A 15,749-nucleotide genomic window follows, 5' to 3' on the forward strand; every position below is an offset into this window, starting at 1 on the left:
AATCAGCATCGTGTAATACAGAGCACACTTAAAGCAGGTTTCAATGCTTTAAATGACCGTGATGCTGACAAAAATTGGCTAAAACCCTGGTCTTTCTGATTTCTGCAAGGTTTTACATTTTTGGTGCCCTGACCTCCCTTAATGGGGGTCCAGGAGAAGCTGCAAATCTCCAGCAAGAGGGTGTTTTCATTTTCTGTGACTGCTACGGCCACAAAATACCCCAGACAGCTCCTTGCCTTGGGCAGGGCACGGTGGGGCTGGGTGGGAGCACCCAGAGGAAGGACCCTGGGCTGTCAGGGCTGTCAGGGCAAGGTTCTGCTCTGGGCAGGGCAGGTGTGGGGCACAGGGTGCTGCTGTCTTGGTTTCCCAGCAGCAGGAATGGCAGCTCTGCCTCGCAGACTCCTCTTCCAGCTTTTAGCATTTCCTTAATTGTGCCATGCTAATGGTCTTGGCTAAAGGAAAAATGATTAAACCACATTTGACTTTAATTTGTTGAATTGACATGCACTTTTTTTCTTTCAATGTGGCAAATTACTAGAAGAGGAAACCAAATAAAGTAATTTACCATTAGTCTGCTGTTACATGAACGTGGAATTAAAAGCAAAATAATTTAAGAATGGAACAGTACTTTAATTAGAAAAATTAGTTGTTCAGACTTCCCTGTGCTTTATGTTCAAACCCACATTCAGATTTGGTCTTCCCAGGGACCTGATACTGTCAGACAACTTAGCAAGGAGATACAGGTCAGATAAAAAGTTTGGATGGTGTGGCATAGTATATGTGCAAGTATAGATTTGCCTTTTAAAACAAGTAAATCCCTTATAGAATCTGAACTCCTATTCTAGGGGACTTTTAAACACTCTATTATGAGAGCAGGAGAGCACATCTATTTGATTGTATTTGATGGCAGCTGAGAATAACAGTGCTGGGATTTTTTCTGTTGGGGTGAATTATGGAGACTTGAAAGACAGTGAGAGGAGAAAGAAAGGGAACATTTCATGAAGAATGGGTAAAGGAGCTTAAACACCATCAGTATGTTAATATCAATTACAGATTTGTAGAGACCTAAAGGTTTGATGCTTAATTTTCTGAAACAGTTAAAGAAGGTGGCAAAATATAAGTGGTGAGAGCTGTGATTCCCCTTATGACATGGCCATGGCTTATACCCAGAGATCAGGATGCACTACATTTAATAGACTCCTACCAACAGTGATGCTTAGGAACCTGTTGCTAACCATAACTCAGTTATAGGACTAAAAATAAAATGTAAAGGAGAGAGTGTATATTGAACAGCATGAGTGTCAGGCCAGTCTATAAGCTTAACTGGAAATATAAATTGTAAGAGGTGCCATTATGATGCAAGGCTGTTTTCAGCAGCTTGGCTGTATCTGATGAGCCACTGAGCAGACACACTGAAATTCTTGTTCATTCTCTGGTTGGAGAGGCACACAAATGTGTGCAGTGCACAGAGATGACCCAGGGGTGAAACACTCTGTGCTCAGGGGTTTCAGCCCCAGGGACAACTGGCCACAAACTCTGTGTGTAACCCAGGTGTCCTCTCTGCCCACAGTGACTGTGACCATATCACAGCTTTGGGTCAATCCAGTCTGAGAAATATTGGAATACCACCTAATAACACTGTTCTCCTTTCACTGTTTGTTCCTAGTGCTGTATTGGTTAATTATGACTGGCCAGGGAACCTCCAAATTTTCTTGCTCTTCCTTGGCTTACTGAGTGAGAATTATTTGTCTTGTGCAAATAGAAATGCACTGACACACTTCAGTAGACTTTAAAAGCCTTTTTCTGATCCTAACACTTCTGGCTTCATCTTTGGAATTTACTTTAGTAAACATTCATACCAGCAAAACCCAAATGAACAGGGTTTTTTTTTTTTAGAAAGCAAATACACAAATTACATTAATGTGGCTTAAGTAAATCAATTTATAAATACAAGCAAATATTCATGGAAAACTTAGCCCCTTTAGCAGTCCCCAGAGCTTTTCAGTCTCAGCTGGGGTCAAGGACAGGAGGATATAATGGTGTCAGAGAAAAACAGATGCAGTCAGATAGCTGCTGTGTGATTCAGAGATATAATTCACCTGAAGTAAGAAATGGGATCTGAAATACAGCCTCACTCTCCTAAATATAAGGCATTCGAGCTTGTTTTTCTAGCAGGTTGCAATTTTCTTAAATAGTCTGCTATAGTCCGTGTTCTTTTCCAGCCAAAATATATTATGTTTCTCTACTTTTTGAAGTGGGTACTGTAGAACAGTGCGATTACAGCTTTTAGCAACCTCTTTTTGGCTGCCTGGGCATCCTTTGGTAATTGCAAACTTGTTCATTGGCATCATTTGCTGGACTTCATTTAATCACTGTCTCTCCTCTAGGAGATGCTTTATCCCTTCTGAGGGCTGACTCTTTGCACAGGCTTTGTGTGTTTTCTGGCTCTGGGCAGGCTGTGTTTCGAGCCAGTGGGTTTGGAGTTCAGCCCCAGGGAGTGGCCCCACTGTCCTGGTGGGGTGCAGGACCTGCCCTGCGGGGCTGGGCTGGGGCTGCCCACGAGTCCCTGTGCCCTGGGTGGCTGCCAGCACTGCTGCCACCTCCCCAGGGCCACCCTGGTGCCACTGAACAGAGCAGCAGCCAGGCTGGCCACAGTTTTAATTGGGAAGAGTTTGTTTAACGTCCCTCTGTTTATCAGAACACAAAGTGGACCCTTGTTAACAGCGATCGCTTGGATTTCTGTTTAATCAGATTACACACAGTGGATGCTGAGTTTTACTCTAATTTAAATATTGCCTTCTCATCCTTGTCAGCAGAATGCTTCAGCTTCATTTCTTATTAATCCTGACAGGGAAGAAGAGGTTTTCCTCTTGGATTACTCTTTCTTTATGGTGCCTGACAAAGGGTTTCTTGCTGGCAGAGTAAGAGGGATGCTGCCACGAGCAATGGAAGAGCTTCCTGGCTGATGGGAAAGGGCTTCAGGGGCTGTGTTTGCCCCAGTATAATCACATTAAACTTGTTTTTGGCCCCTTAGAAAAGCTGTAGGCAGGATTCTTCTAATAGGATAGTTACAGGAAGGAGGAAGAGTCATCAAGTGTAGAGGCTCGAGTGGCTGTTGCGGCTGAATTTTCCACCTATGACTTGGGAGAGAGGGTTTGTGGACCAATATTGAATTGTTTCTTTTACTGTATCTGTGGAAAGGATAACTGAAAAGAGATTCTGAATTCTTTTGTTTGGTTTTGTGGTGGTTTCACTCTATAGGTTTGTTTGGTTAATGCTTCATGCGGAGCATTAACTTCTCTTAATTGTGGGCTTGGGGGTTTTTTTTGCTGGTATTTTATTTTATTTTTTTTATTAATTGTGTTGGATTAGGGCTTTATATTCTGTATTGACTTCTATAGATAAAGATATAACTTTCTACATATCTATCTATCTATCTATCTATCTATATATCTGTGGTGAGCACATAAACTGTTTCTTTCTGCCACTCAAGATCTCAAGGTAGAAGCTTGAAGAATAGAAACCCCATTCACTGTGTTGGAGTAGGTTGTGCAGGGAGTGACCAGCAGCCAGGGGTACCTGAAACAGGAAAATGGGAAACAAGTGAGTGGGATGCCTTCAGTTTATATTCTTGTAAATAGAATACAGGCTGTGCATTGCACTGCCCTTGTGTTGTTTGAATATTGCCAAAAATTAATAGTTGGAAATGTTCAGGGGGGAATTTGAAGTGTACTTGTTTATTTGCACTGGAAAATGAACTGCCCTGGGACATGCCCATGCATTTACAGCCGTGCCTGTTTGCAGGGCTGTGCCACAGGAGGGACTGTCCCTGGGCAGTGCCAGGTTCTGCAGAGCTCTGGCACAGACCCAGCTGAGCAACCAGATGAGAGAACTGCCTTCCAAGTTTAGAACAAGCCCACCCACTCAGTCAGTTTGTGTTGGTGACAGGAAATTAGAATGTGTGGATACTTATTTATTTATTTTAATAAATTATATTATTCCTAGTGCAGCAGAAATACAAGATTCTTAATGCTTCTCCCCCCAAAATCAGACTTTCAGGGGACTGTGGTCTGGGAAAGGACCTGGTTTGTATTGTCCAAAATCATACCCTGTGCAGTAAATTTCATCAAATTATTCTAAAATTACTTCTAAAACTGATTCTATCCTTAGCCAGTCGAATTTAGAACAGTCTGTCTCATTTTTGTACAATGACACAGACAAATTTTATTTTCCCTTCATGTCTGAGTTTATAATGATTCAAAAATCCCTGATATTATTTACCAGCTAAATCTCCCTCAGGTTTGTCTCTTCCAGAGACTTAAAATTGTGGATCTTTAAAAAAAGGTTCAAAATGGTAAAAATTTGCTAATGAAGTGGCATGACACTACTTAACCCTTAGTCATTCAGAATTTTGCATGCTGAGTATTAACAGTTTTTAATAAAACTCAGGCTTTTAATAAAAATAATTATCTTTAAATCAATAAAAGCAGAAAATTCATTTACAAAATATGAATGCCTTTGTGAAAACACGGTCTGCTGACAGTCTCTGGAAGCAGGAAAACTACATTTGCTGAGTGCATTGCTGACTAAGGTTGTTTTGTGGTCTTTCCCCCCCCCATTATAATATTAAATGATTGTATTAAATCTTCCTGAGTTTCTATCAGTTGTGTTCTTAATGTCTGCTGTTATGCAGCATTTGTGTTTCTTAGCAAGTTGTTAGTTTTCCCTTTCAGACTTGCTTAGTTTGAAATACATATTATCTCCTCTTTATTGGAAAATTATTTTTGCAAAGCTCATGGATGTTGGTAAAAGAAGAAGGATAGAGGGAGGCCACAGTACTGAACAGCCTCAGATGTAAAGCTGTAAAGTTGGGGAAATGCTGCCCCATACCTGGTGTAAAACAGGTACAGTCATCAGAAGTATCCAGAGCATCCAGAAAATAAATTAGAAATAAAATGAGCAGAGAGATTACTGGTTTGTTTGGGGTTTCTTTAAGTGTTTTTTTGTCTTTTCCTTTAAGAAATAGCTGGTCTTTATTTTTCATCTTTTGCATTGCCCAGTTAGTTCTGATATCAGTGATATAAATAGTGGCAGACTGTGCCACCATGGACAGATCCCCACGTGTGTGTGGGTTGTGTGTAGTGGAATATCCACAGTACATATGTGAACACACTGGACTGTTGAGAGCTTATACAGTTTCTTCTTCCTGCTTTGCTTCTTTAATTCTCGTGGAAAATGTGGTAGCTGCTGCTGATGGTGGTCTGCTGTATTTTAGATGAGATCTTTGATACCTTGGAAATAGATATAATAGATACCCCTTGTGAGATATCCAGCAGTGTTTCTCTCTTATGTCTCTAGACTGTGTCTGAAAAGCTGCTTGGCCAGATGGCACTGTGGATCTGTAACATTTAAACATATTTTTGGCAGCCCTGTGCATGCATAATATCCTGGGTGAAATATTTTTGCTTTCCAGGCTAAAAAAGTGTGTAAACTTCCAAATTACATCCAGTGACACCTGAATATATTTCTATATTTTCTTGGCCTGGCACCTACCGAAAACTTGGCTAAACCAATAATAAGCAGATTAAACAAAAGCTTTGTTCTTCACTACAGCTGGTATCTGACTTTTACTGAAGAAGAGTAGTAACTTTTAAGTCCTTTAATATCCTGAATTTTCCAGTGGGGGACTGCTGAACAAAAGTTACCTATGATCTGTCTTTAAATATTTAGAGTTATGACAGTATCCTAGAGAATTTTGGTGCTTTCAGTTCCGACCATAACTGACTGTTACTCCTGGATCTGTTTTCCCCTCAGTTGTAGCACAGTCAGGCTCCTGTGTACTACGAGTGGTAAACAATTTAAGATCTGTGTAAATAGTCCGACCTCCTTATTTAGCTGAGGCACACAATTAATGTTATTTACCAAACTCATGACATTTGGTGATATTTACCAAACAGATGACATTCACCAAAAAGAGTAACATTATTAACCCAATGGAAATTCACAGAGCATTTGGAATGGAAAATGGGGAAAATGCTGACTGAAATTTCAAATCCCCGCTAGTTTCAGAAAAGGCCATAACCTAATATTCATTTGACTTATCAGTACTTAAGGGCAACTGTAGGGGCAGCTTGAAGAGTGGTAGTTGAATTTTGATGCTTGTTTTTCTTCAAGAGTTATTGAGGTCTGAAGTCAGTCATTTGAGTTTATTCTATTGATTAAAATTCAAATCATAATCTTAACAGAAGTGTGTTTGAAGCACCTGTAAGCTGCACCACCAACTTCCAGGTCACTCGTGTATAAGCATCCTCAAATTTAGACTTCTCCATATTTAGACATTGAGTAATATGATTCCATTTCCAGTGAGTACTGAGGCATGCACTGTAAAGGCTGAATTCCCTGGGAGGCACGAATTGTGCTCCCTGACTTTCACTTGTTTGACATCACCGTGAATCCAGAAGTTGAAGTTTGGGGTTTTTTGACTAGTGGAGCAGATTTAAGTTGGTGTTTCTGCCTCTTGGGAACATGTTCACCAAACCAGTGGGGCATCAGCCATGTGCATCCCTGTCCTGGTGCAGCTGGACCATTCTGCAGAGAGCTGTGACCAGAGGAACACAAACCTGCACTTCAGTGATCAGGGCACTTGCCAGAAGGAGAGGAGTCGGGTTCTGGTTGCTCTCTGCTTAGGTGGATTTCTGCTTTAGTATTTGGTATTAAGCAATGCAGTTTCTGGATCAAGCCTGTCAAATTGTGGAATCTTGCCTAGATAAAAATATTATGTTAAGTAATGCCTCGTATCTGGCAAACCTAGAATTCACTGTTGTACTTTGGAGGGTCTTTAAAACTGAATGTGAAGGTCTTGGGACATTTAGACTTCTGCCTTAAATAGCAGAGCTCTGCAGCAGTGTCCTTCAGCTACAGCAGTGCTCAGAACTCTCCAGCAGTTAAAAGCCAGATGCAGCTGGTTTTCTCCAAAGCAAATAATGCACTTTACAGAAGTGTTGCACTCTGTTTAACTCAGACCTTGATAGAAACTGAGAGGCAGGAGCCACTGGTTTTCAGGAGAGGATGTTGTTTCTTGCCTTTTGAGCCCACACCAGTTCCTGCTCCCACTGAAGGCTGAGGTGACAATGGTTCTGTGGCTCGAGTGGTCTCCCAGTCCCTCCCAGTTCCCTCCTGCTCCTTTGCAGTCCCGAATCCAGGCTGTGCTCTGTGAAAAGGGCTCTTCCTCTGGCCCTGTAGATTAGAACCAAGGCACAAAAGGCAAGACAATTCTGATGAAAAAGAAAACATTGTTACCTGCCAGGTGGAGATGGAGAGATCAGAGGAGTGCTGATGAACCAGAGTCTTAGAAAACCTTTCTCACATTTCTCTGTGCCCTCAGCAGCCTTACTCTTTTTTTGGGGAATCCTTAAATAACATGTTACAATGTATATACAATGTATATATTTTTATAGATAAATTATATGGCTATCATAGTTCTCTGCAGATTTCTGATTGATTATGGCTTCAAAATCTCTATTATATTTGGAACACAGTATTCCAGAAATGTATAATTTGGCCTCCTGAGCACAGATGTTGCAGTGATGGTTTCTGACCCCCAGATGTGTTTATTATAATCCATTCTTTGTAAAGAAACTGCAAATAATGATGAAAGTTCAAAGTGGTAGAAATTGCAAGCAACTGAAACATCATTTCTCTGCTCTGCATTCCCCTTAGTCTCTCTAGTGAATATATGTTATAGATTGTTTTATTCCCTGATATTCAGAGCCCTATATATTTTAAATATACTCCTTGCTACAAGCTCTGACAGCTACATTCCACTGGAATCACAAAACTGTGACCAGAAGAAGAAATCTCACTAACAGAGAGGAGAACTGAGCTTATGAAACTTACCTCAGGAATAAATAAAAATTACTCTCACCCTCACAGCATTCTGCAAAACTCAGCTCATTGAATTGGCTTTCCCTCATTACATTTCACATGCACAGACACACTTTACTGTCTCATTTTTGCTGTTATCTCAAGAAGGGAGAGACATTATTTTTAAACTCTTGTTGGAGTCTGGGTATTGTGGTGATAATCAACTTGTAAGAAAATATAACAGCCAAACAATACCATCGTATGGTTTAGATTAGAGAAAAATGACACCTGCCTGGTTTTTCAGATCCCAGTGGAAACAGGAGAGAACATGGGAGTGTCATGAAGTGCTTTAGTTCAGTGCTACATTTGTAGGTGCTGAGAGGGACTAGAAAAGCTCGAGATGTTGTGGAAAACAATGCACGATATTGTTTTAATCCTGTTTGACTGAACTTGGATCCACATTTTTGACATCTAGAAAGAGTCACATCCAGGTCTTTTCAAAAACTGGGTGAGACTAACCCTTTGATCATTGTTGGAAAAAAACCTAGGTTTTTTTCCTCTTCTTTTCAGAAAATTAGAATATTGATTGCATGAATATTGATTCTCTGGCATTGGTGAGCAAAAGAACTTATCTTGATTTTCTAGTGAGAGTTTGACTCAAAATCAGAAACTGTCATTGGAAGCAAAGATTGATGTAGCCTGTGACTGTGGTATTGAGCTAATTTTTTATTACAATTCTTGATGTGTCACTCAACTAAGATTTCCTTTTTGAAGTGGAGCTATAGATCACTGTCAGAAGTTGTTTCTGTTTGTACAGTTTGATTTCATAGTTTTGTGTATTTAATGGTTTTATTGGTGAGTAGCCATAACTGGATACCTGCATCACTTTTCTTCTTTTTCATAATGCTTGAAAAGACATCATTCTTGGAAGGCTTTAATGACAGAATATACTGAATATATATACCCTGAATATGTTTAGACTACTTCTAGTTGCTGGAATCTATGCTACTGCAGTGACTTTATATCTTCTGAAAATCCTGTGAATAAAGCATGGTACAATCCTAATTTAATTCCTTTATTTAGACTTAAAAATCATTCATGTAGAAAAAGCATTTAATCTCTGTATAGTGTGCCTGGTTTGAAATTTATTGGCCATGTTATAAAAGGTTGTACATTCTTATTTGACTGCATCTCTAATGATTTGCATATGATGTACCTGATTCCAGAGCAGAGATAGTTTGATGGCCTTAATTCAGCCACATATTTATTCTGAGTCTCTTTATTCTGTAATTGTGACTTAATTCTCACTTCAAGAGCATTTCTTGGACTTACACACCTTTGCAGATTTTTCTTGTTTTCCTGTCTGGTTGCATAAGAAATTACAAGAATCACTTCACTCCTCCTCACAAAGGTCTTGGGAACATGGGAATTACATTAAGGATAAATTTCTCCAATTGAATGTGTTTGGCACCTCAGCATGTATCTGAATTCCAGAATGTATCCTGACCTTTATGGTTTCATCTCTATCTGACTACACTGTGCTTCAAAGAAAGGTCTTACTAGTTTTATATCTGAAATAGATTATCTAGAGATAAATCACTTAGAGTTGTACATGCAGCTCTGTCAGAGATGAGTAGTGTTTCTCTTTTTTCTTATCCCTGTGATGCTTTATTTGAAGGATCCTCCAGTTGATCATGTCCATAAGTATCCGGGTTTTTTTTCCTCTTTGGCATGCTGTTATTCCAGTGGAAAACATCAAGGAGTATAACACTTACCTGTGAAATAGTTCAGGATAAAGTCAAAGAAAAGATAACTTCTTATTTCACAGCACTCATTCATATATTGTTGCACAGAGCTGTTCCATTTCTGTGTATTCACAACAGTTTCCCCATTCCAAAGTGTTGGTTATCAAAGAGTGGCATTGCAATGCAGCTGCCCACTCCATTTTCCTTTCTTTTTTAGCAAATGTGCCTTTCTTACACAAGATTCTATTTCATACTGGGAACAGAAGTTTAGGAGGTTCGAAGATGGAGTTGGATCAGCATCCAAGAAATTGAAACCTCGGTCCATCTCTCGAGCTGTTACATTTAATTTGTAACACATTAGCTACATCTCATTAGCTGCATTGCTGTCCCAGAACAGGGGACTTGGCTACATGAAAGTAGCCAATAAAATTATTACTTTAGGGAAATGAAAGAGTTCCACACTTTTGCCATTTGAAAATCCACATTCAGTACTTGGTTGAATTATTCTGTATATTCATCACCAGAATAAACCTGGCTACCTGCTGTCTTATTGAATGTTGGTGCAGGTGGAATAAAAAGCTTAGGAGTGTGTTGGAAGTCCTTAGTAAAGTGTGGGCTGTAGAAGGAATGTCTCATATAACTCTAGTTTAAATAAACACTCGTCCCAAGTTATGTACGTCGCACCACAACCTAAAGGACCTGGTCACGATGGTAAAAGATCATGCACCTCTGTAGATTTCTCAGAGACAAAAAGTTATAACAAACAATGAAAATAGCAAAAAGGCATTCAAATGTCTCTCTAGAATGCACACATCAGTTAAAAGCCTTTGGTTGCAAATCTGAATAATGCTAAATAAATCAAATCTGACAGTTGTTTCCACTGAATACCCTCTGCTATGATCTGAGTACCAGCTGTCTGATATTTTCAAATATGAAGCAGGTTATGGAGTTGGATTAACTTTATCCCACCTAGAAAGGTGAAAATGGTGTTCTCACTTTCAGTTCTCTTCAGGTGATAATTAACTAGAAACAAAATACCAAAGCTGAGGCAACTATTATATGAAATTACAAGCCTGTCATTAGTGTGCATGTTCTGTTGGAATCGGTGGTAGTTTAAAGTCAGCAGGGTCCATGAGATGGAGCAAATTTGAATCTTATTGGGCATTTTCTTATGCTCTTAATCCTTGTGAAATATCTCAAGGGTTTCACAAAGAACTCCCTGAGAAGTTACACCTTGGGTTATTCACTGAAGGCAATCAGAATACTCATAACCTGTGCAGTGGCTCTTGAGCAAGAATGTGGAAATGGTCCTTTTAGGGCTGAGAGAATCCTCTGGCAGTCCTCTGGATTCTCCAGTCTGTGTTGCAGATTGCCAGGGCACAGGCTGGGAACTTCCAAGCTTCAGCTGCTTGACTTACAGCCCCTGCAGCTCCTTGGTTTTGGGGACTGTTCTCCCTGATGTTTTGCTTTCCCTCTGAGGGACTTCTTCAGGAGTGCCCTGATATGATGCAGTTCTTAAAAACGGCACAGGATTTTTGCACAGGCTACTTTGCATCACTCCAACCACTGATATAGAAGAAGTTCTGAGTAATATTTCACTCTAATCAGTAAAGTAGGACTAATGCACAAAATTTGAGAAAACCAAAGTGATTATATTGCTGTTATTATATTTATTGTGTAGTTATTCATTGCTTCTGACTTTATTATCTTAGTATACTTTTCTTCAAATAGCTGATTATGTTAATAAGTAAATAATGTCAGTTATGAAAGCTAGACTTCATTAAATATTGATTCATAATTCACAAAGCCTGTTCATACTTTATTACACAAATAATCGAAAAATTCCAGAAGCTGTTAGTCTGTATGAACCCTTCATGGCTTTGGTAATAATTCTGAGGAACACTGCTGCTGACATGCCACCTTGGGGGCAACCATTCTTCTTGATGTGTTTGATATAATATCGTCAAAACAGGAAAGATGCAAACCAATTAAAATTCCTCTCTGTGCCCAACTGGAGTAATTTACCAACACAGAGGCCCTTTGATGCATTCAGTTTTATTGTGAAATAAAACACTGTACATTTCTTACAGCTTTTGACGAGATTAATTTTGAATCTTTGTGTCAGGAGATGTACAAGTGTTATCTGTAAATGAGAAATGTATGCAAGGTACAATGCTGGTACAGCTACTGCTGAATTTCAATGAACTTTGTGGTTCTAATGTCATGAAGCTCTGTCAAATGTTAACAGAAATTAAAGGTAAAATTCATATGGAGCTTTCACAAATCACAGCCTCATCTGTCAACATTTTATAATAACCTAACAGTTATGATCTATCAAGGTATTAAAGTGCAATTCTGAGCCCCAAAGGAAAAATCATGACATTCTCAGACCAGTGAAGTAGCAACAAATATTTTTATTGAACAGAATTGTCAAGATTTCCTTTCAAACTTCTCTCACTAATTGCATTTCAAAAAACTTCAGTTATAAATGCTGAGAATAGACAGCAAAAAGCCACTGAGATTGTTATAACTTTGAATACTTTAGATAACACTGGTTTATGTTTATTTAACGTTTCTTTCTTCCTGCATTTTTAAAAATAGAGCTGATCTTAAATTTTTGATAAGGTAGTTTTCTTTACAAGCACATTAAACTGTGGCACTACAATTCTCATTTAGCAGGGCAGGAGAGACATTAAATACATGAAAGCATTCCATCTTCTCTGTCAACACTTAAATTTCTGCACAGACCTGCTGTATGAATCTAGACACTGTACAGGAATGTGCAGCTTTACATTAAACTGCTCGGTCCAGACTTTGAGAACCTTCCACGACTGTGGAGTTCACTGTGATTATTGAAAACTGTATTTTCTGCTGCTGAAAACACAAAGGCTCAGAGCCAGGTTCTGGTCTGCATTACAGCCTGCTTTTGCAAGGTCCAAAGGGACAGAAAGCCAATCCTAACAGTCAGTGAAGGGTGGGGTCTGTTCCTCTGGCTCCTCCCTGGATTTCCGCTGGAGCAGTGGAGAATTTCAAGCATCCGCTGTTGTAACAACATCTGATTGGAATTATCAAAATAAAAAATTATCTGTGAGGATTATCTTCATTGAGTTATCAGATTGCTGCTGCCTTTTCACTGACTGGTTCAGAAGTACATGTTTGTTCAAGGTGTGGAAAACCCAAGGTCAGTTGTTCTCTGTGTGTGTATTTGTCAGTGTGTTCTGTAGACACACACCTGTCCAAGGGCAGAACAACTCAGGAAGATGCTTTGATGTTTAAGATGCACACTAACCACATTCTAATACTGAAACTGTTTTATTCACACCTGAAATAATTGAACATTCCAAAGATCAGGGGCAGGATGAAGGGCCTTTGGTTGCACAGCCCAGTGCCCTTATTACTGCACTTCAGAAGATTGTTCTTATTCTTTTGTTGCCCTAATCACTAAAATACTCTATACAGAGTCAGAAAGAAGGGATGCAGCTTCAAATGCTTGATTTTTTTCAGTTACAAAGCTACAAGACTCAAGTTCAAACCTAATCTTTTTCTGCTCTGGCACAGTATGTGATTATACAAGCAAATATACCTAACTCTGAAATGAGTATCTGAGTAATGGAAGTAAAAGTGCATTTGGAAAGTCATCTCTGTCTCATATCTTACAAGTGATATATAAAAATTTCTAGTTGTTGTTTACTCTGAGAACCTGAGATCAAGGATTCCCCTCTAGCCTGTTGGTTAGAAATGTGCTTTAGAAACATGGGTTAGGATCTCTTTAGCTGGAGGTAGATGTTGGAACCATATTTCCCATGTGTCAGGTAGGGGCTGTTACCAACTGGTCTATTTATTAAAAAGAGGTTGTCTTCTGTTATGGGAATCTGTCCTTTCATTTCCTTTGCAATTTTACACAAGAAAAGGAGAGCTTTTTGGCTTTTTTTCTTTTTTTTTCATTTTAGCAACAAGAGCCCTAATCACTTTAAGTTTTGTTTGCTCTGAACTATTTTTTGAGAAACATTTTTCCCTCTCAGTTCAGCTGCCAAACCACAAATAATCTGTCTCCTTATGTTATAAAAATGTAGTCTTAGGTTGAGGACAAACTGTAATAGTTATAATAACTTCAGAACCTTTGAAGAACTGCCTTTTTACCACTTTTCTTCTGTAAAAATACCAAGAAAAGTTTTCATATCATTGTCCATTTAGTATAACCTTTGTTTGTAATTTTCCATAAAGGTGCCCTCTGCACCCTGTATGTAAGTTTTTACACAGTTAATGTGAATCTCTGCTTTGAGAGCTTCCATATTTAATCTCTCTGGTGCTGTCATCAGTCCAACAGAATTAACTTGTGGTCAGACATGCTTTTGAGGACAAAGACACAAAATGATCTGCTTCTCTGCAAAGCAAGTGCTCCAGAGGGAGCCTGGTGGACCTGGGAAGGCCGGGACTGTCCTTCCTTACAAAGTGGGACAGAGATCATTGCACAGGGATCCTCCTGGGGGGGATCCTCCTGTTTCCACACTGGGAAAGCATGTTTCCTGAGCTGGAATAATTGCTAGTAATGACTAAAGAATGCTTTTTCATCTGGGAGATCTCCTGCCTTCCTTACAAACCTTAGCAGCTGTGAGCAAACCTGTTGCTGCAGTTGACAGCAGGTCACTCACCTCAGAACCTCACCAGGTCTTCATTCTTGCATTCACCATTTTCTCAGAGTTAGCTTGGTTTTAGAATCTGGCTCTTTGTATTTCTGACTGGACTTCAACTCCTTTCTTTGGCTTTTTTTGCAGTATTCCATAAATCTACTTCCAACCCTGATTAGATCCACGATGTGCAACAATACAAAAATAATCAGTGGAACATAGAGTAAAATTGATTTCCTTGCAAATTTTTCGAATAGTTGTGAAGTTTATTTGTAAGGAATAATTGTGCTCTCCTTACTATGTGATCTTTAAAATGGTTTCATGCAAGGGTTATGTCTCTCCTGCAAAAGGAGCACTTGTATTTCGTGCACTGACATTCTTAACTCACATGCAGGTATGAAAGCAAAACTAGAATGCCTGAAGAAAACCCCCAAACTTTTCTCTTAAAGTATAAAAGCCAAGTTTTCAGTTTTAGCTCTAGGTTATAATTGTCACTGCATTCCAGCTGCCAGGCTGGAACACTGGGATAGAACTAGAGTTAAATGCTTGGACTGTCTTTCTTTGCTAAAGAGCTTCTGGTGAAGGTGAGTTGGTCGAAGGAAGATTTGTTTCATGCTGTGATCTCTTTTTTGTCTAAGGACAGCCTCAGTACTGCAGAAGTACTAAGAACTACAGAAATAACACTATAAATAAATTCCAAAGCCTGTTATTTCAGATGGAATTTCATATCATGTCAGATCTACAGTGACCTAAAGATATTGCAAAACTGGTCAGTTTTGTAGAAACCGGTGTCATGCACAGTTTGAATTCATTTCCGTTTGGAGAGTTTTCATCCTGAGATTACTCCCTTTGAACAGCAAAAAGATTCTGCTTGGAAAGATAAAACAGATATTAGAATTTAATAGGATCTAGAGTCCAGAAAAGACTTCAAAGTTACATTTCTTTGCACATGTAAACATTCAGTAATTGAAAAAAATTATATTTTATAACAGAAACGTTAAATCATACTTTAAAATTCATCTCTTCCTTTAGTGGAATAAGTATTCAAAGTACAGTTTGGGTCTTTGAAGTTACTTTTTTGTCATACTTAAAGCACTGTGTTCCATTAGAGTTGTTGGGGGGGCTTTCCAATTTTTAGACATTATCAGAGCAAACTTAAAGACTTAGTTTGAAGTATCCTATTTGTTTTGGTAGAGAATGGATGTTGTAATTTTATGGTACTGGGGACTAGTGTTTTGTGACATAATTCCTTCATGGCTAATGTCTCTTTTATGGTCTGTTTTAGTCACAGGTGTCTGCAAACACAGAAGGATATCTACTATATTCTTTTCTCATAAGAAATATCTTTGGCTTTTACAGATAATGCCACACAGAAGGGAATTTGTGTGGATAACAAGCACAGGAGATCAGTGTCTCTGTGTGCAGTGGGTTCTAGAATAGTATTTTTTAAGCTTTCACCTCTGTACACATATAATTAACATGTTTGCAGAATTGCATCACTGGGCATTATCTT

The sequence above is a fragment of the Chiroxiphia lanceolata genome, chromosome 9, assembly GCF_009829145.1.
Source record: "Chiroxiphia lanceolata isolate bChiLan1 chromosome 9, bChiLan1.pri, whole genome shotgun sequence".
NCBI classification, from domain to species: domain Eukaryota; kingdom Metazoa; phylum Chordata; class Aves; order Passeriformes; family Pipridae; genus Chiroxiphia; species Chiroxiphia lanceolata.